Here is a 20156-nt window from a genome sequence, read left to right as displayed (position 1 = left end):
AGAGCGGTTAGCTCTACGCCCGGCCGCCTTTGCCCCCAGGAATCAACCTTGTACTCATTTTTGCTGTAGGCTGAGTGAACCTCAGGGCCATATGCACCTCCGAAAGTGGAAATCTCGTTTCTTAAATTTTACGACTTCCTGACGGGGATTCGAACCCACTATCTTCCGGGCGAACCGAGCACGCCTTTACGGCCTCGGCCAGGCAGCCCCCGCAGTGGTTGGAAGAGTAGAAGGAAAAAGTACTTGGTTTGAATTACAGTTACCGGTACCTGAGAAATATTTTACTCAATTCTTCTACTTCTTAATCTGCTTACCCTCCAGGGTTGGCTTTTCCATCGGACTCAGCGAGGGATTCCACCTCTACCGCCTCAAGGGCAGTGTCCTGGAGCTTCAGACTCTAGGTCGGGGATACAACTGGGGAGGATAACCAGTACCTCGCCCAGGCGGCCTCATCTGCTATACTGAACAGGGGCCTTGGTGGGGGATGGGAAGATTGGAAGGGATAGACAAGGAAGGGGGAAGGAAGCGGCTGTGGCCTTAAGTTAGGTACCATCCCGGCATTTGCCTGGAGGAGAAGTGGGAAACCACGGAAAACCACTTCCAGGATGGCTGAGGTGGGAATCGAACCCACCTCTACTCAGTTGACCTCCCGAGGCTGAGTGGACCCGGTTCCAGCCCTCGTACCACTTTTCAAATTTCGTGGCAGAGCTGGGAATCGAACCCGGGCTTCCGGGGGTGGCAGCTAATTACACTAACGTCTACATCACAGAGGCGGACATTTTACTCAGTTACCATTCATTACAAATTACTTTTCCAACAAGTAAACACCTTTTTCTTTATTGCTAGTGGTTTAACGCCGCACTAACACATTGAAGTTTTCGGCAACGCAAGGATGGGGAAGGGTTATGACTGAGGAGGTAGCGGCCATGGCATTAATTAAGGTACAGCCCCTGAGTTTGCCTGATATGAAAATGGGAAAGGACGGAAAATCATCTTCAGGGCTGCCGACGGTGAGATTCGAACCCAGTCTCCCGAATACCATGAGACATGTCTATGTCGGTGCGACGTACAACGAAAAGAAAAAAAAAAGAAATCTTGTGAGCGTCTTTTCGAGCTTGGATCTTTCAAACACTCATTGACCAGAGTCTTCGGACAAGAAGCTATGAACGAGTCTAGTCTGAGCGAGAGTTTGAACGCATCTACACGTCGTTTTGGACAGTTCTAGAATTCATGTTTTCTTTTCCAAACCGTGGATGAAAATGAAAATCCACAGCCTGTGTCCAGTAATTTGACCGGGTCAGGAATGGAATGAATGAAGCCCCCATCTAGTGACGAGGATAGGAAATGTGCCGGCTGCCGAAGCCTTCGCACTCCTCTGGGATAATGATTAATGACTGACAGACGAAATGAAATTATATTGGAGAGTGTTGCTGGAATGAAAGATGACAGAGAAAACCGGAGTACCCGGAGAAAAATCTGTCCCGCCTCCGCTTTGTCCAGCACAAATCTCCCCTGGGGTCACCGGGATTTGAATCACAAATCCCAGCGGTGAGAAGCCGGTGCGCTGCCGCCTGAGCGACGGAGGCTCCTAAACCGTGGACACAAGTGTAAAATTTACTATGAAACCGTTTACATCCGCTTATCCAGAGTCAAGCGGATACATGCAGTTGAAAAACGGATAGCTATATTACTCGTATACGCGTATATTCGTGTACACGCGAACACAGAAATGGTGTCCCGAAATAATCAAAGCATAGTATACCCCCACCTCCACGCTTAACGCATTGCTGCAGGTAGACAGCCCTCTACAAGACTGTTGTGATTGAAATATGCACAGTGGCGGATGTATAGCAATACACACACTGTGCCTTCAGCACTACCCGTTCACTCTCTTCCCCTACTTTTCGGTACTAGAGTGGCCTTCAACACTACTCCTTCACACGCTCTCCTTTTTTTTTCAGACCATCATCTCCTCATCCTGTCCGACTCGTTGGCTGAATGTTCAGCGTACTGGCCTTCGGTTCAGAGGGTCCCGGGTTCGATTCCCGGCAGGGTCCGGAATTTTCACCATCATTGTTTTAATTTCCCTGGCACGGGGGCTGGGTGTATATGTTGTCTTCATCGTCATTTCATCCTCATCACAACGCGCAGGTCACCTACGGAGGTCAAATAAAAAGACCTGCACTTGGCGAGCCGAACCCGTCCTGGGATATCCCGGCACTAAAAGCCATACGCTATTTCATTTCATTTATCTCCTCATCCTCGCCCAACCCAGCACCATACCAGATGCAACGATACATACGGTCTTTCGCAGGGCCAAATAAACAAATCATTCCTTGGAAGCTATCAAAAATGCAACCTTACCACATCCCAGGCATCTGGCTGTTAAAAAATTCTTATGTGGGATTCGAACCTCCTACCTCGAGCACGGTCCACTATTACTTATATCCCCGTCATGTGAGCTACTGCGACACTTGACCTCCGGCGCCCACTTCCCCGCCTATACATTATCGTGTTCCCGGTCTGTGCGATCAGTTCCTGTTTTTAAGTACGTGTTCTGCGTATCTGTACTCGTTTTATGGGTTCGTTCGAGGTACCCATAATGAATTAATAGTGGCGCTCACAATTCCTGCTGTCTTCGAGCTCGTAAACACTTTCTTTCTTTCTTTCTTTCTTTCTTTCTTTCTTTCTTTCTTTCTTTCATTCTTTCTTTCTTAATCTGTTTACCCTCCAGGGTTGTTTTTTCCCTCGGACTCAGCGAGGGATCCCACCTCTACAGCCTCAGAGGCAGTGTCCTGGAGCTTCAGACTTTGGGTCGGGGATACGACTGGGGAGGAGGACTAGTACCTCGCCCAGGCTGCCTCACCTGCTATGCTGAACAGGGACCCTGTGGGGGGATGGGAAGATTGGAAGGGATAGACAAGGAAGAGAGAAGGAAGCGGCCGTGGACTTAAGTTAGGTACCATCCCGGCATTTGCCTGGAGGAGAAGTGGAAACCACGGAAAACCACTTCCAGGATGGCTGAGGTGGGAATCGAACCCACCTCTACTCAGTTGACCTCCCGAGGCTGAGTGGACCCCGTTCCAGCCGTCGTACCACTTCTCAAATTTCGTTGCAGAACCTGGAATCGAACCCGGGCTTCCAGGGATGCCAGCTAATCGTCATTTTACATTACTTGATAATTACTGAAGTTATTTTAGTTAATTACGAGTTAGCATGGTTCTTGATTGAGAGGTGGACCCGCAAACACACATCTCGTTATACTACCCCGGTTTAGGGAGAGGGACCGATGTCTTTCAGAATTGTAGTAAATGTGAAGGGATGCATAAAACTGGATCGCAAGGGGCTGGTATATTTCTTTTGTTAGTGGCTTTACGTCGCACCGGCACAGATAGGTCTTATAGCGACAACGGGATAGGAAAGGGCTAGGAGTTGGAAGGAAGCGGCCGTGACCTTGATTAAGTTACAGCCCCAGCATTTGCCTGGTGTGAAAATGGGAAACCACGGAAACCATCTTCAGGGCTGCCGACAGTGGGATTCGAACCCACTATCTCCCGGTTGCAAGCTCAAAGCTGCACGCCCCTAACCGCACGGCTAACTCGCCCGGTGGTATTTTTTTCCCCCTGACTTCTTGCACAATATCATTACTATCGTTTGTGCTCACCAAGTAATCTCGGTTCCTCCGTTTCTCGCGGAGTGACTGTTTTTTGTGATGAGAGTTGGGCGGTATTTAACATAACAGTTAAGATAACAGTGTTCCAGCCTGGTAACATGTTATCAGTATAACATATTTTCAACCAAACCTGTTATATTTGCAACAGGTAGCAGTTCTTCCCCAACCCTTTATTTTTTCATTAGCCATTTCGTCATTCTACATTACTTGATAATTCATCATCATCATCTGTTTACCCTCCAGGTTCGGTTTTTCCCCCGGACTTAGCGAGTTATCCCACCTCTACCACCTCAAGGGCAGTGTCCTGGAGCTTCAGACTCTTGGTCGGGGGATACAACTGGGGAGTATGACCAGTACCTCGCCCAGGCGGCCTCACCTGCTATGCTGAACAGGGGCCTTGTGGAGGGATGGGAAGAATGGAAGGGATAGGCAAGGAGGAGGGAAGGAAGCGGCCGTGGCCTTAAGTGAGGTACCATCCCGGCATTCGCCTGGAGGAGAAGTGGGAAACCACGGAAAACCACTTCCAGGATGGCTGAGGTGGGAATCGAACCCACCTCTACTCAGTTGACCTCCCGAGGCTGAGTGGACCCCGTTCCAGCCCTCGTACCACTTTTCAAATTTCGTGGCAGAGCCGGGAATCGAACCCGGACCTCCGGGGGTGGCAGCTAATCACGCTAACCACTACACCACAGAGGCGGACATTACTTGATAATTACTGAAGTTATTTTAGTTCATTACGACTTAGCATGGTTCTTGATTGAATCTATTTTTATCCATGTTGTAATATGGTTTCACGCTGGAGAAAGCAAGGGACTTTCCATAGGTCTTATCACTAGTTGCATGATTCATTCTCCTTTCTCCTATTCGATCAGCCTATGTGTTACGCATAGCATTCGGTATTTTGAGTTATGCCAGTTTCCCGTGACTTTAAAACACTGTTCCATCACAACGAGTGTTCTGTCGAGCTAACAGCCCCAGCTCTGTGGAACACTGTTCCATCGCAACCGGTGTTCTGTCGGGGTAACAGCCTCGGCTTTGTGGAACACTGTTCCATCGCAAGTACAGTAACTGCCACAATATTTTAATTTCTGAAGGGTATCGTTATTCTATAAAGTCTTAACGTTTTGAAAGATCTCCGCTTAGATTTTTAATGAATAAATGTAACTGTTCTACCCCTCATCATGACACTTGGGGAGATGAAAGTTATTACCTTGGGACACATGAATATCAAATAAACTATTTGTGGCTTGCCCGCAAATTGCCACGCAAATAGCAACAATTAACATTCAATGGTTTCCCATTTCTCCATGTGATGTTTGGGCGCCAGGGTTACATTTTTAAACAAAACTGTAAACCAAAATTTATATTTACTAGCATAGAGACTTACACTTAAATCACAGGGGTAGGATTTTAAATAATTAACCATTAAGTATCGCTTAAGAAAGAAAATTAACGCAATATAAAATACAAATGAATTTATTATACAGAAAAAATGAGATGAATCGGAAAAGTTCCTTAAAGCGTGGAGGAATTTATAATTTACTTTACTGAATTTATTATTGCTTGCTTGATCTAATTGAAGCTCACCATTTGCAGCTTCCGTTGAAGTCATCTGGTTTCCGTGGTTACTCGTTCTCTTCTTCTCGATGTAGAATTTGCTGCATGGGCATCCTTCCTTCCTTCTTTGATGTAGTATGGGCTATCTGGACTAGTACTCACTACTTGCCTAGTCTTTAAATTAGACATTGGCCCTTGAACTAAACATAGTTCTTCGTCCAGAATATTTACTGAAAATAACACAAGCCGTAAGCTTGTTTCGTCTCACGCAGATCCGATAACATTACCGCACCTAAGTACTGTATCGAATCGACAACACATTGTACAAAAATAACTATGTCGCGGAGCGACCACACACTGTTTCAAAAATCAAATCACGTCGTTCAAAGTAGATGTTCACAGTAGAAGTAGTAGTGATGGAGTATCTGTAAGTATCTCGCTTCGCACTTGATAATATCACCGGGCTCCCCCACTCTTGGTAACAGCTTCATCTCAGATCTCTATATAACGAAACATCTGATTCGTAGATCGCATTATCAACTCCCCTTCTCTTCTTTCTTGTCGAGCCCAGTAGGCGTGGTGATGATGTACTCTGCTGGTATGCAAGCCTCGCGCGCAGGTCGCTGTTTGCTGCCTTCGCCAAACCCATGAGTCGCAAAATCCCAACTTTAAGAATAACTTTCCGTATACACAAATATGAGATGAAATGAAAACAACTATGTCTCAACATATTGACCGTATTTACAACATAATGAATTCCTATCCTACATAATATTATAATTTAAATAATAAAACGATGTTATCATATATACAATATGATTCCAAAAGGCCTTGATTACAAATGATTGACGTTGAATAAATATGTTATTACGAATAATTGCCGATGGCGGATAAACTTGATATCAAATGATATCGCGTGAAATGATATTATATTAAATTAGTAGGGCTGGAGAAGCCTGGATGGTTACATACGCCCTCCTGTTATTTACAGATATAACATATATGAAAATAACACACTACAACAAAACGGCTGATATATACATCATTACATCTGACAAACACTTAACAAAAGACATACATAATCAAATCATGTATCTCACTGTAGAGTGTCTGTTTCAATGATACCAGATAACATTAGTAATAATTCCTGCCGATTTTCTTGCGAAAGTTTGTCAGCAACACTCATAATATTTACAATAACAGGTAAATAACACTAGCTTTGCACTTCACCATCAAAGTGTTCGGCAATTCCAGGTTATCATAATATATACACCACACACACACACGTAATCACACGTGGCTTACCTCTCTTAGATGGCCGCAAGCAATTTCTTGTTTTCATTGCAAAAAATATATATATACTTAGAAAATTATTGCATTAGTTTCCTTCTGCAGTTTCAAAAAAATCCCAAGTTACTCATGGCTTCTACAATAGTGTCAGGTCTAGGTTCACAACCTATACATGAATTCAAGTTTTCTAACTCAAGTACATTTAATGTTGTCAAAACAACATCGGGGAGACACTACACTTAATTCGAAGAAATATATCGTCTCAGAGAGCGAATATTATAAGTTCCCAACATGACACGATTACCATCTTTCAATCTGTATGCACAAGGACCAACCCGACAATGAATCTGGAATGGACCCTGATACAACAAAAAGAATTTCTTCGTCACCTTCTCTTCACTGGACGAGAGCATGGGAACACGTAACAGAACAGAATCTCCTACCTGAAATTCGTCTAACACCTGACGTTTCTGCTGTTTGCTACGCTTCTCAGCCGCTTTAATCAAATTCTCTCTCGCTAATCTGTCATATATCTGAGAGTCCCGCTGAGGTTCCTGTGTAATACCTAGTACTTTTGTCAGCTCATTCCTTGGATTGCTGCCAAAATGAACCTCTAATGGGGTGAATTTCGTACTATCATGCTGAACCATGTTAATCCATTTCTCAATCAACGCTAAAGAACCAACCCACGCAGTGTGCTTTTCATGAACTAAAGATCGAAACATCCTACCTAATTCCTTCATCGTGCGTTCACACATATTCCCTTGCGGATTCCTAATTGAGGAAAAAACATGTGTGATACCTAACTCTGTCATCACAGCCTTACACTTCTTCGATGTAAATTGAGATCCGCTATCAGATAATAACCTACTAGGCGTACCTAATTCCTGAACATACTTGTCACTAATAATCATACTGCAACTAAGACCTGTCGCTTTACTCAAAGAAAGATTGACACCTTCACTACTCGAAACTTCAATAATACCATCCTCTAACATAACTTCAATTTGATTGTTTACTGCTTTAGCATACTTATGTGGTACCGGATATCTCGGTCCAGCGAATATACTTTTATCCAGCACTGAAAATGAGTGTTCACACACATGTGTTTTGCCAGGTTTCGATGAAAATACTTCCTTGTGTTCTCTCAACACATACAACAATCGGTCCCTCTGACCTTCTTCCAAATTGCTACTATCTACCGCTTCTCTCAAAGCATCATCGTGGTTCTCCTCTAACCACACTTCACACAACTTAAAATCCGCTCTCTCTTCTTCATCTTTTGAAACCTCATTAACACACCACATGTTACAAACCTCCACTTTCGTCTGAACTTCGGCATCCCACGTGACTTTAACATCCTCATTATCCCACCTTAAATATACTATCGCCTCATTGTAATTTAACCGAGCTGAGTACAAACTTAGCCAGTCAGATCCCAAGATAACATCAAATATAAGATTCGGAATAACAAGACAGATCTGAATTTTCGACTTCTCGTTAATACAAATATGTATGGCAACTTGTTTACATATTTGCTTGGATCGTTTACCTACAGCAGTGACGATATATGTGGATTTCACAGGCATTTCTTCAATCTCAATATTCGCCTTTTTTATGTCCTCATACCACTTCGAACTTACACATGATCTTTGACTGCCTGAATCCAATAAAGCCTGATACTGCACCCTCCATACAACGATCGTAACAACGGGGTTCTCACTTTTACTACCAACTTCGACTTGATTCACTTCCACCTCCCGTAATAACTCATCTCTAACATCGAGATCATAATTCATGTGCGTCATTACACGATTTCTCGCAACATGTACTGAAGACTGATAATCTGATCTCTCATTACCGTCTACTATCAGTTTAAATTACTTTGTCTCCTTGTATCCTGATTTCGGCTTGTACCTTCCTCTACATTGCGTTCCCTCTGAACATTCCTATTTTGCTGGTGTGACTGATTACCTACAGGTTGTTGTCTCGGTTGAAACTGACCACGGTGATTGTGTTCTTGTCTTCTGGGTGGTGGTTGATAGTTTGTGTGCTCTCGTGTACTACTACTATTTCCTAACGCATCGAAACTTGCTAGCAATCTTTCCATTCCCTGAATAGACTCTATCTGTTGCATACAGCTAGCTTCGCGGATTTTGTTGGGAAAATGTCTGAGTAATAATTTCACAATATCTCTCTTCGCTGACATCCCATCTACGTTTTTACAAATCATAACGTGGGCCAAAAAATATTCGGTCATAGAAACTCCTTCGTGTGGCCTAAATTTCCCAAAGACAATGCGTTCTTTTTTCCCTGCTTTGTATAGCTTCACTCCAAAAATTTTCCGTGAAATATTTCTGGAATTCCACCATACTGGTCATGCTGCTCTTATACACCGCAAACCATGATTTCGTTTCCCCAATAAAAGCTTTACCAATTATTTCTAATTCTTCTTCCCATTCAATGATTCCTTCTTCGATTCGCTTTTCAAACCGTTTCTTAACAGTGTTTAAAAAATCTAAAGGGTTTGTCTGCCTCCCATTGAATTTAGGTAGTTCAGTTTCATATATGAAATTTGTACCATGGCACTGACTTCCTATATTACCTTGCTTTTCTCTGATTTCTTTACGTATTTGTGCCTCCGATCTATCAATACGTTCATTAATTCTTTTCACTTTAGTTTCTACGTCACTCACCAACATTTCATTACATATTTTAGCATTAGTCTCTACCTTACCACACAGATCATCGAATTGTTGTTGTACTTGTTCTCTAACCTTAGTAACTTCTCCTACTTGTTCCTGAATTTTACGGTTAATTCCTGTGATCTGCTGGTCTACTTCGCTCCTAACTTTACAATTTTCTTTCTCTACTAACTCCATGACTTCGATTCTATGTTCAGTTAACTTTCTTTCTACCACCTTCTCATGTTGGCTACGTCTCATCTCCTGTTCCGCTAACTGATTCTCAAAAAGTTTCTGCTGCTCTAGTGCTTCATCTAATCTATGATCTAAAGCATCCATCCTAACATTAACTTCTCTGCTAATTTCGGTTTTAGTCTGTTCTATTTCTCTGCTAATTTCTGTTTTAGTCTGTTCTATTTCTCTGCTAATTTCGGTTTTCGTTCTCTCTACTTCCTTCTTAATTTCATCTATCCCTTTCGTTTGCTCTAATATCCCTTGCATCATCACAAACAGTTGTTGAATATTCTTATCACTATTCGTATTACCTTCTTTCTCGCCCTCCATCCTAGCTACATCAGATTCTGTGCTATTTTCCATGTTCCCACCACTCTCTACCGTTTTATCTACTTCAATGCTTTAATCAACAACACTCCTAGAATTCAGCGTCTCGCCTCCCTTTACTAAGTTTCCGCTACGTAATTTCATGTCCTTTTCACCTTGTGCAGCCATGATTCCCCCAAAATCACACATAAAAATTATATGGACACTCACTTAACCCCCACAAACACAGACTCTACTTTACTGCTTTTCTTCCGCGAATACTTAATGGTTTTCGAGCTCCACGTTGGTGCGACAAATGTAACTGTTCTACCCCTCATCATGACACTTGGGGAGATGAAAGTTATTACCTTGGGACACATGAATATCAAATAAACTATTTGTGGCTTGCCCGCAAATTGCCATGCAAATGGCAACAATTAACATTCAATGGTTTCCCATTTCTCTATGTGATGTTTGGGCGCCAGGGTTACAGTTTTAAACAAAACTGTAAACCAAAATTTATATTTACTAGCATAGAGACTTACACTTAAATCACAGGGGTAGGATTTTAAATAATTAACCATTAATTGTCGCTTAAGAAAGAAAATTAACGCAATATAAAATACAAATGAATTTATTATACAAAAAAATGAGATGAATCGGAAAAGTTCCTTAAAGCGTGGAGGAATTTATAATTTACTTTACTGAATTTATTATTGCTTGCTTTATCTAATTGAAGCTCACCAATTGCAGCTTCCGTTGAAGTCATCTGGTTTCCGTGGTTACTCGTTCTCTTCTTCTCGATGTAGAATTTGCTGCATGGGCATCCTTCCTTCCTTCTCTGATGTAGTATGGGCTATCTGGACTAGTACTCACTACTTGCCTAGTCTTTAAATTAGACATTGGCCCTTGAACTAAACATAGTTCTTCGTCCAGAATATTTACTGAAAATAACACAAGCCGTAAGCTTGTTTCGTCTCACGCAGATCCGATAACATTACCGCACCTAAGTACTGTATCGAATCGACAACACATTGTACAAAAATAACTATGTCGCGGAGCGACCACACACTGTTTCAAAAATCAAATCACGTCGTTCAAAGTAGATGTTCACAGTAGAAGTAGTAGTGATGGAGTATCTGTAAGTATCTCGCTCCGCACTTGATAATATCACCGGGCTCCCCCACTTTGGTAATAGCTTCATCTCAGATCTCTATATAACGAAACATCTGATTCGTAGATCGCATTATCATCTCCCCTTCTCTTCTTTCTTGTCGAGCCCAGTAGGCGTGGTGATGATGTACTCTGCTGGTATGCAAGCCTCGCGCGCAGGTCGCTGTTTGCTGCCTTCGCCAAACCCATGAGTCACGCAGAATCCCAACTTTAAGAATAACTTTCCGTATACACAAATATGAGATGAAATGAAAACAACTATGTCTCAACATATTGACCGTATTTACAACATAATGAATTCCTATCCTACATAATATTATAATTTAAATAATAAAACGATGTTATCATATATACAATATGATTCCAAAAGGCCTTGATTACAAATGATTGACGTTGAATAAATATGTTATTACGAATAATTGCCGATGGCGGATAAACTTGATATCAAATGATATCGCGTAAAATGATATATTAAATTAGTAGGGCTGGAGAAGCCTGGACGGTTACATATAAGATCGAACACAATTTAGTCTATGCAAATAAATATTTCTTAATGAACGACACTGAAAATAAATTCAGTTCGTATGATATTTGTGATCAAAGGCTGTTTACGTCAACAGTCACTAATTTCAAAAATCCCATTCTAAATCTGGCAGCCCGTTCAAACACAGCCTCTTCAATTTCTACCGATACTCACAATATAACGAAGATGACTCTGCATCAATTATTAGGGCCTATTATGCCGTAAGTTTTAAATGAAAATGTGACCGAGCTCGATAGCTGCAGTCGCTTAAGTGCGGCCAGTATCCCGCATTCGGGAGATAGTGGGTTCGAACCCCACTGTCGGCAGCCCTGAAGATTGTTTTCCGAGGTTTCCCCATTTTCACACCAGGCAAATGCTGGGGCTGTACCTTAATTAAGGCCACGGACGCTTCCTTCCCTCTCCTAGACCATTCCTATCCCATCGTCGCCATAAGACCTATCTGTGTCGATGCGACGTAAAACCGCTTGCAAAAAAATGTTGGAGCAGGCATTGGCATTATACCAAATACAGTAGAGACTGTATTTGATTATACCCATCGCATAAGGTCTGTGAGGACAATAGCCAATAGCACCAATACAATAAAGACGTTAATTGTAAACAGTTAATAGTATGTTTTATTTGACATCTGTACATCTGAGGACATAATTTATAGCAGACTAAGCACTGGCATTTGGAACAAATAAAAAACAATCCCACTGCTTGCAGCAAAGTCACTTTGCAAAAGTATTCATCCTCAATAAGACCTCATGGAATGTTCAGTCATTTCCTAAGTATCAGTTGCGTGTCGAACGTCCTTTGAAATCAATCACGGCTTGAAGGCGTTTCGGCATAGATGTCATCAGTTTTTCTTTCACTTCCGGGCCTATTTTTTGCCATTCTTCCATGAAGTATTGGTTCAGAGTTTCTTTGTTTGGAATACGCTGCTTGCTCAGTTTACATTTTAATTCCGCCCATAAGTGCTCTAGGGGTTTAAGTCTGGTGACTGGAGTGGTGTCTGCAGCACATGAGGTGTATTGTAGAGTATTCATTTCCTAACAACCCGAGCAGTGTGCTTAGGGTCATTATCTTGCTGGCAGAAGTACTCACTATCAAGACCTAATTTTGCTACGCTGTGTGTTAAGTGTTGCTTTAATATATTCAAATGCACCATATTATCCGTCCGTTCAGGTATTATATGGCAGTTGCCTACCCCAGCCGCCGACATACACCCCCATACCATTATGGAACCTCCTTCATATTTTATGATTGGTTGCAGATTTTACTTCGGAACTCGGCGTTCTTCTTTCTCCATACACGTCGCTTTCCAGAACAATTAAATAAACAGAATTCTCGTCCGTAAGCAACACGCGTTTCCAAAACGCTGATGGCTTCATAACGTACCGTTTGGCGAACGCCAGCCTCTTCTTACGGTTCATTTCACTTATCCAGCGCTTCTTCCGGCTTGTACGCCCCTGAAAACCAGCTCTGTGTAACCGTTGCCTACGAGATATACAAGGCCGGGACATAGCTACTAATTTGCTGCTGAAAAGACGACCCGACCGTGTTCACGGTTTGGCCGCTAGATGTCAGTTTTCTGTTCTGCTCTTGGCGGACTTTAACATTGTGATGTACGGAGTAATTGTGATTATTGTGTTGATTTTATGCAATTTATTGTGCGTATTGTTTCTGTCGGTGAGTGTCCGTGAGGTTGAAAAGCATGGTGCACTGTTGTGTACCTCTACGTACTTCGGATACCGCTAAAAAGCAAGAAAATGTGACGTTCCGTAATTTTCATTTGGAGTACGGTTTAAGAGAGAAATGCAGGCAAGCTGTAGTACCTTATGTAGCTTGCATTTTAATACCGTACATCAGATTTCAGTGTAAGCATATCAGTCAAGCGAATTCTCCCCAACGAATTTCCTTCTGTTTTTAGTGTATATCCTGTTCACAGCAGAAAAGTGTCAAACGCAGGAAGGCTCCAGCTCCAAGAAATGACGTATTGTCATCAACATTTAGTAAAATTTCTGATTCAAATAACGATGAACATACCATATCTTCAACATATAACTGATCTACGTCAGACACAAACAAAAGAGAAGTAGCTACAAGTCTCTTTTCTATGTCAAGGAAAGGCTACGAGGATCTATGTTAAATCTAAATGGTATTGATGAGCTTTCAAATGCCAGATTACGGAAAACAGTCTTTATATTGAGAAGGAAGATACGGTAATGAAACCATTAAAAATGATTTGAGGTGTCTGAACTTGACCAAAATGTAAACCAAATTCAAAATAATGGTACAAATGATCATTTAGGAGCTTTATTTATTCCTGATAGATCGAACTGAATCTTACGGGAAGAAAAAGTGAAATACGGAGAAATGACGCTAAAAATTTGCGTCCTCTGGCATAGGAAAGCACCTGCAGGCTACAGATTTCAGATCCTTGCACTGCCTAACTGTCCACATCAGAAGATGCTAAAAATTATATCGGATTTTCTAATGGCGAAATGGGCATAATATCGCTCTCCAAACAGCGGCTTCAATACGAATGTCGCAACATCAGATGTGTGGAGGAAAAGGTAGGATACCTGATCATTTATAACATGGCGATTAAACCCAAAGTTATTTATGTCCGCAATCTCGATCACTTTATCGGATACACTAAGGCAGAATTAGAGAAAACGGGAAGAAGTGACAAACTCGCTAATAGACTTCTCTGCTTCTTTCATGAATTACTTATTTCCTTTAAGCAAAGTGTAAGAAATACGTTATAGAAAGTAAGTCATACCACTGCTCTTGGTCTATTGTTTTTTTCCCACATCTGTTTGGTGTCTTCTGAAATTGCTAGTTTTAATGAATTTTTATAGGTTTTCGTACTGGAACGTGTTGTAATGAGCGGGCGGGACAGCTCAGTAAAGAGAACTCTAGCGGCGCTTGTCGGAAGTATCTCGAGGCCGAGTCTAGTGTGCTGTATTTCCCGGCCTTATTATTACATCTCGTAGGCAACGGTGTAACACACGTCGTACGGTGTCTGTGTTGATGTTCTTCCCAGTGGAGGTTTATGCTTCTGTTCGAAGCACAGGTCCAGGCACATGGGGATTTTTCTGGACCGTGCGTACAATGCTTCGTTCTTCGCGTGTTGTCAGCTTCCTTGGCCGCCCAGTTCTTGCTCTGTTGTGTACAGTTGCACTGGTCTTGTATCGCTGAATGATACTTTTGAGTGTAGTTCGCGGTATTCCTGTTTTCTCAGTAATTACTCTTTGCGAATTACCAAGGTGGCGGAGTTGGATAATTCGTTGGCGTTCAACAACAGTTCGTTCCCTTATTTTACCCATTGTACTCGGGGCATGCGCTAGATGTTGGCTCACCGACACTGTTCGTATCACTGATAGACTGAGCTTGGTGATGCTTCTCACTTCTTCAATGCTCTGTTCAATACACAAGCCAGTGCACAAGCCTGGTCCTCCTTCCCTGTTGTATCCCCCGACCCAAAGTCTCACGCTCCGGGACACTGCCCTTGAGGTGGTAGAGGTGGGATCGCTCGCTGAGTCTGATGGAAAACTAACCCAGGAGTGTAAACAGATTAAGATAGAAATAATAATAATAATAATAATAATAATAATAATAATAATAATAATAATAATAATAATAATAATAATAATAATAATAATGGTGCATGGCATCTGTATAGGCTTGGTGGTGACCTAATGAGGATAAAGTGAATGGCGAAGACGTCATATGCGCCCAACCCTCAAGCCAGGGGAATTAACAGTACGAGGGTTTGATTCTGAGAATAAAACCGCGGGACCAAAAGTAAGCACTCTCAATTTAGCCACAAAACCGGACTTTAATTTGCTAAACCTTAGGCTCCACTGATTAGATGTTGAGTATTGACAGTAGCAGAGGCCAGGACAGTAGCATGCGAAGCACCTTTAATATCACAGCAGGCTTCTCCGTTGGTTATTGGCTGAACCTCAAAACGCTTAAGGTTTGATTTTCACTAAACCAACCATCGCAAAGGGATCTCCTAATTCTAGTGGTAGCCTACGTCTTGATCCCAGCATACGCCACTGCGACTGAATGTTCGAGGGCGATAACTGCGTATTCAAGAACTGCGTGAGATACCGGTATCTTGCCGAATCCCTGTTCAAAAGCTCCTTCACCCTAGAACAGAGAGTGCACGAATTCTTTATCGCCGCTGCAGCACTGTGCCCTCCTCTGCAGTAAGGTAAGTTTGATATAAAATAATTCCTATTCTCTATTCAGCTTTGTTTCCTTTCTATGTCCTGTTTCTTTGTGTCTTTTATTCTGCCGGGATTTTTTTTTTTTTTTTGTTGATTGCACATACACGAGAGTCCCGTGGCGAACACTAGGCCACTCTACTCGTCGGTTTCAGAGGCATGTGAAAACTCACATCAGCACCAGCACGATACACTAGCGGGGAAAAATCGGCTCTGTCGAGGTGAAAACAAGTTCACCTGTCAGAAAAGAAAACCCCTCTTCGCTGCACTGTTAGTTCTCAAATTAGATTTAGCTAGTGCTATTTGGCAAGGTAGGGGATGGTTGATGTTGATGTATTATAAATTACAAGAAGAAGGAGGCAAGTAGTGAGGGCAAGGCGATTTTGCTTGATGGGGGTGATTAGGGGACGATGAGTTGTCGGGGAGGTATGGCTGGGAGATGAGTAAGGTGAGAAGAAAGAAGATTGAGAAGAAGATAGAGTAGTGCAGGGTTGTTATTACTGGGAGAGAGATGAGGAGTAGTGCTGTTGAAATGTGGTGGTGGAGAGCTTGGATTGCGAAGATGCCTGGCATTCTTGTAATGAGACCGTATGGCCTTCTTGATGAAAGGGCACCCTGGGAAAGAGGCCGCATGTTTCCCCTCACAGTTCACACACCTCGCCTGGTCACGAGGCACCTTGCAGTCAGTGTGGCGATGGGTGCCACCACACCTATTGCACCTGGTGGAGTTGGTGCACCTCGCAGCTGTGTGGTGTAACTGGAGGCAATTGTAACATTGGATGACCAGGGAGGGGTGGGGGGTGGGGGAGGGTTGAGGCGGGGGTAGCAGGTTGACAGGTGTTACTGACTGGATTGATGAGCATGGGGGTGGGGATGTCTGCAAACTGGAGTTTACGGAGAATGATGGGAATAGACTTATTGTGAAGAGGGGTGAGAATAAGGTGGTTGTTATGTGTTTCTTCTATGGTGGCTATGTGCTTGCTGAGGACTGGCTCTATTGCTTCAATTACGGATTTGCGAGTGAGGGGGATGGGGCCGGGGTTGGTGAGAGGAATGATGAGGAAATTATTCTTCGGTGCTACTGGAAATGGTGAGTTTTTGTGGATATAGTGGAAGGGATGCTCGAAGGGGGCTTCTTCGGACTCGACGAAGATTTCAAGATCTTCTTCTTCTTCATCCTCTGGTAACACAATCTAGTTATTATGATTGATGTGAGTGACGTCACATGCGATTACGTTGGCCAATAGGTGTGTAGGTTCGTAGTTTAGCAATGGACAATGGCCAGTGCTCCTCTTCCTTAGGTTATGAAAGTAAATGTAGGTAACTGGACGTAGGGTTTAGCTTCGATGGCCAAAAAATAAACAAGAAGAAGAAGAAGAAGAAGAAGAAGAAGTAAATGTAGTGTTTAGGGCGAGATGGTACGTTCCAGGACATCGCATTGAAGTTCGGCTCCGTGGCTAAATGGTTAGCGTGCTGGCCTTTGGTCACAGGGGTCCCGAGTTCGATTCCCGACAGGGTCGGGAGTTTTAACCATCATTGGTTAATTTCGCTGGCACGGGGGCTGGATGTATGTGTCGTCTTATCATCATTTCATCCTCATTACGACGGGCAGGACGCCTACGGGCGTCAAATCAGAAGAACTGCATCTGGCGAGCCGTACTTGTCCTCGGACACTCCCGCCACTAAAAGCCGTACGCCATTTCATTTCATCACAATGAACATATATCTCCTCTGGAAGGAATTCGAAGTAAGATTTGCTTAAATTCTATTTCCTAATAATACTACTAAAACTATACACGGCATTCCAAGTTTTATATATATATATATATTTCTTGGCTTCTTGCACAAATGCACATATTTTATATATATATATATATATATATATATATATATTTGTCTGCTAGGTGAAGCCTCCGTGGGAGTCTCACCGCAGGGTTCCGTGGTTCAAATCCGGGTCACTCAGTATGCGATTTTTGCTGGACAAAGCAGAGGCAGGACAGGTTTTTCTCCCAGTATTCCAGTTTTCCTTTTCATTTTTCATTTCAGCAACTCTCTCCAATATCATTTCATTTCACCTGTCAGTCATTAATAGAGATGAGAATTATAGGCACTAAAAACAGTTAAAATAGGAAGGCATATAGGCTCTTAAATGAGCCAAAATAGGCATGTAAATAGGCACTAACGTGTAAAATAGGCAACAAAATAGGCATGAAAAAATAGGTACTTATTATTTAATAACACACTCAATTACTACACTGACTGACAGTGACAATGCAACACCAAGGAGGAGTGGTTCGAAAGGGACGAAAGTTGGGGAAAAAACAGAGACGGCACGGATGAATAATTGATGTTTATTTCAAACCGATATGCAGGTTACACAATGCGCACGGCATCGACTCAGTAGGATGTAGGACCACCGCGAGCGGCGATGCACGCAGAAACACGTCGAGGTACAGAGTCAATAAGAGTGCGGATGGTGTCCTGAGGGATGGTTCTCCATTCTCTGTCAACCATTTGCCACAGTTGGTCGTCCGTACGAGGCTGGGGCAGAGTTTGCAAACGGCGTCCAATGAGATCCCACACGTGTTCGATTGGTGAGAGATCCGGAGAGTACGCTGGCCACGGAAGCATCTGTACACCTCGTAGAGCCTGTTGGGAGATGCAAGCAGTGTGTGGGCGGGCATTATCCTGCTGAAACAGAGCATTGGGCAGCCCCTGAAGGTACGGGAGTGCCACCGGCCGCAGCACATGCTGCACGTAGCGGTGGGCATTTAACGTGCCTTGAATACGCACTAGAGGTGACGTGGAATCATACGCAATAGCGCCCCAAACCATGATGCCGCCTTGTCTAGCGGTAGGGCGCTCCACAGTTACTGCCGGATTTGACCTTTCTCCACGCCGACGCCACACTCGTCTGCGGTGACTATCACTGACAGAACAGAAGCGTGACTCATCGGAGAACACGACGTTCCGCCATTCCCTCATCCAAGTCGCTCTAGCCCGGCACCATGCCAGGCGTGCACGTCTATGCTGTGGAGTCAATGGTAGTCTTCTGAGCGGACGCCGGGAGTGCAGGCCTCCTTCAACCAATCGACGGGAAATTGTTCTGGTCGATATTGGAACAGCCAGGGTGTCTTGCACATGCTGAAGAATGGCGGTTGACGTGGCGTGCGGGGCTGCCACCGCTTGGCGGCGGATGCGCCGATCCTCGCTTGCTGACGTCACTCGGGCTGCGCCTGGACCCCTCGCACGTGCCACATGTCCCTGCGCCAACCATCTTCGCCACAGGCGCTGCACCGTGGACACATCCCTATGGGTATCGGCTGCGATTTGACGAAGCGACCAACCTGCCCTTCTCAGCCCGATCACCATACCCCTCGTAAAGTCGTCTGTCTGCTGGAAATGCCTCCGTTGACGGCGGCCTGGCATTCTTAGCTATACACGTGTCCTGTGGCACACGACAACACGTTCTACAATGACTGTCGGCTGAGAAATCACGGTACGAAGTGGGCCATTCGCCAACGCCGTGTCCCATTTATCGTTCGCTACGTGCGCAGCACAGCGGCGCATTTCACATCATGAGCATACCTCAGTGACGTCAGTCTACCCTGCAATTGGCATAAAGTTCTGACCACTCCTTCTTGGTGTTGCATTTGCTCTGTCAGTCAGTGTATAAAAGGAATTTATAACAAGCAATATTTCAATGTTTTCCGGTAACAGTCTTGTTCTCCTGTCGGGCAGAATGTTTTGTACTGAGAGAAAGATCTCTCAACATCACAGGAAGTTATGGGACAAAATTTCAATGAAGCCACTTCATCTGATTTTAGTTCGACTGCTTCGTCTACCTCACCACGTAGCACCCTGGCTACTTTTACCTTCGCTTTCCATCATAGTTTCTGCTGCAGGACTTTTATGGAACTTTTTGCTGACAGCGGTTACCTTCCCATAGGTTCGTTCAAAACTTCTCCTGACTCCATAACCCTAAACGACTCCACCAGGGGAAAGCCACTCACCTCCAACTCGGTGATTGCTCCCGGCAGCTTGTTGAAGTTTGAAGATGCTCCAGTTTATGCAGTGAGGAATTAGCTCCCACCATTGCAATGCACAGGTCTATAGAAAATTGTTTTTGGTCGCTGTTCACAGTGGACTGGTAGAAAAGCTGCGATGACAACGCTTTCTTTACTCGTGTCAAATGCACCGCAGTATTTCTATGTTGATTTATATGGTATCTTTTCGCATTTGATCTGAAAATAAAAAAAATGACTTAAATTACAATGCTCCTATACCGTATCTTAAATTTCTACAGCTGGGTTAATTGGCAATATAATGCTTAGTATAAACATGCATTTGTTTCATAAAAAAAAGAGAAATACTATTAGAGGTGATGTTTCTAGAAGTACAAAACTTTAAAGTAGGAACAAGAGTATTCGTAATTTACATGTAAATATGTCCTCAAAAATGTTCCGTTATTATCT

The 20156-nt window shown here is 43.3% G+C and overlaps 1 protein-coding gene across 3 annotated transcripts in view; it reads left to right on the top strand.

Moving 5' to 3' along the window:
* The window catches only part of LOC136863367 (beta-1,3-glucosyltransferase), a 589711-nt gene that overhangs the window by 505388 nt on the left and 64167 nt on the right, over positions 1 to 20156 (top strand). The gene's annotated exons all lie outside the window — the stretch shown is intronic.

This window comes from Anabrus simplex, chromosome 2 (genome assembly GCF_040414725.1).
Source record: "Anabrus simplex isolate iqAnaSimp1 chromosome 2, ASM4041472v1, whole genome shotgun sequence".
NCBI classification, from domain to species: Eukaryota; Metazoa; Arthropoda; class Insecta; order Orthoptera; family Tettigoniidae; genus Anabrus; species Anabrus simplex.
This window is presented reverse-complemented; position numbering and strand designations above follow the sequence as displayed.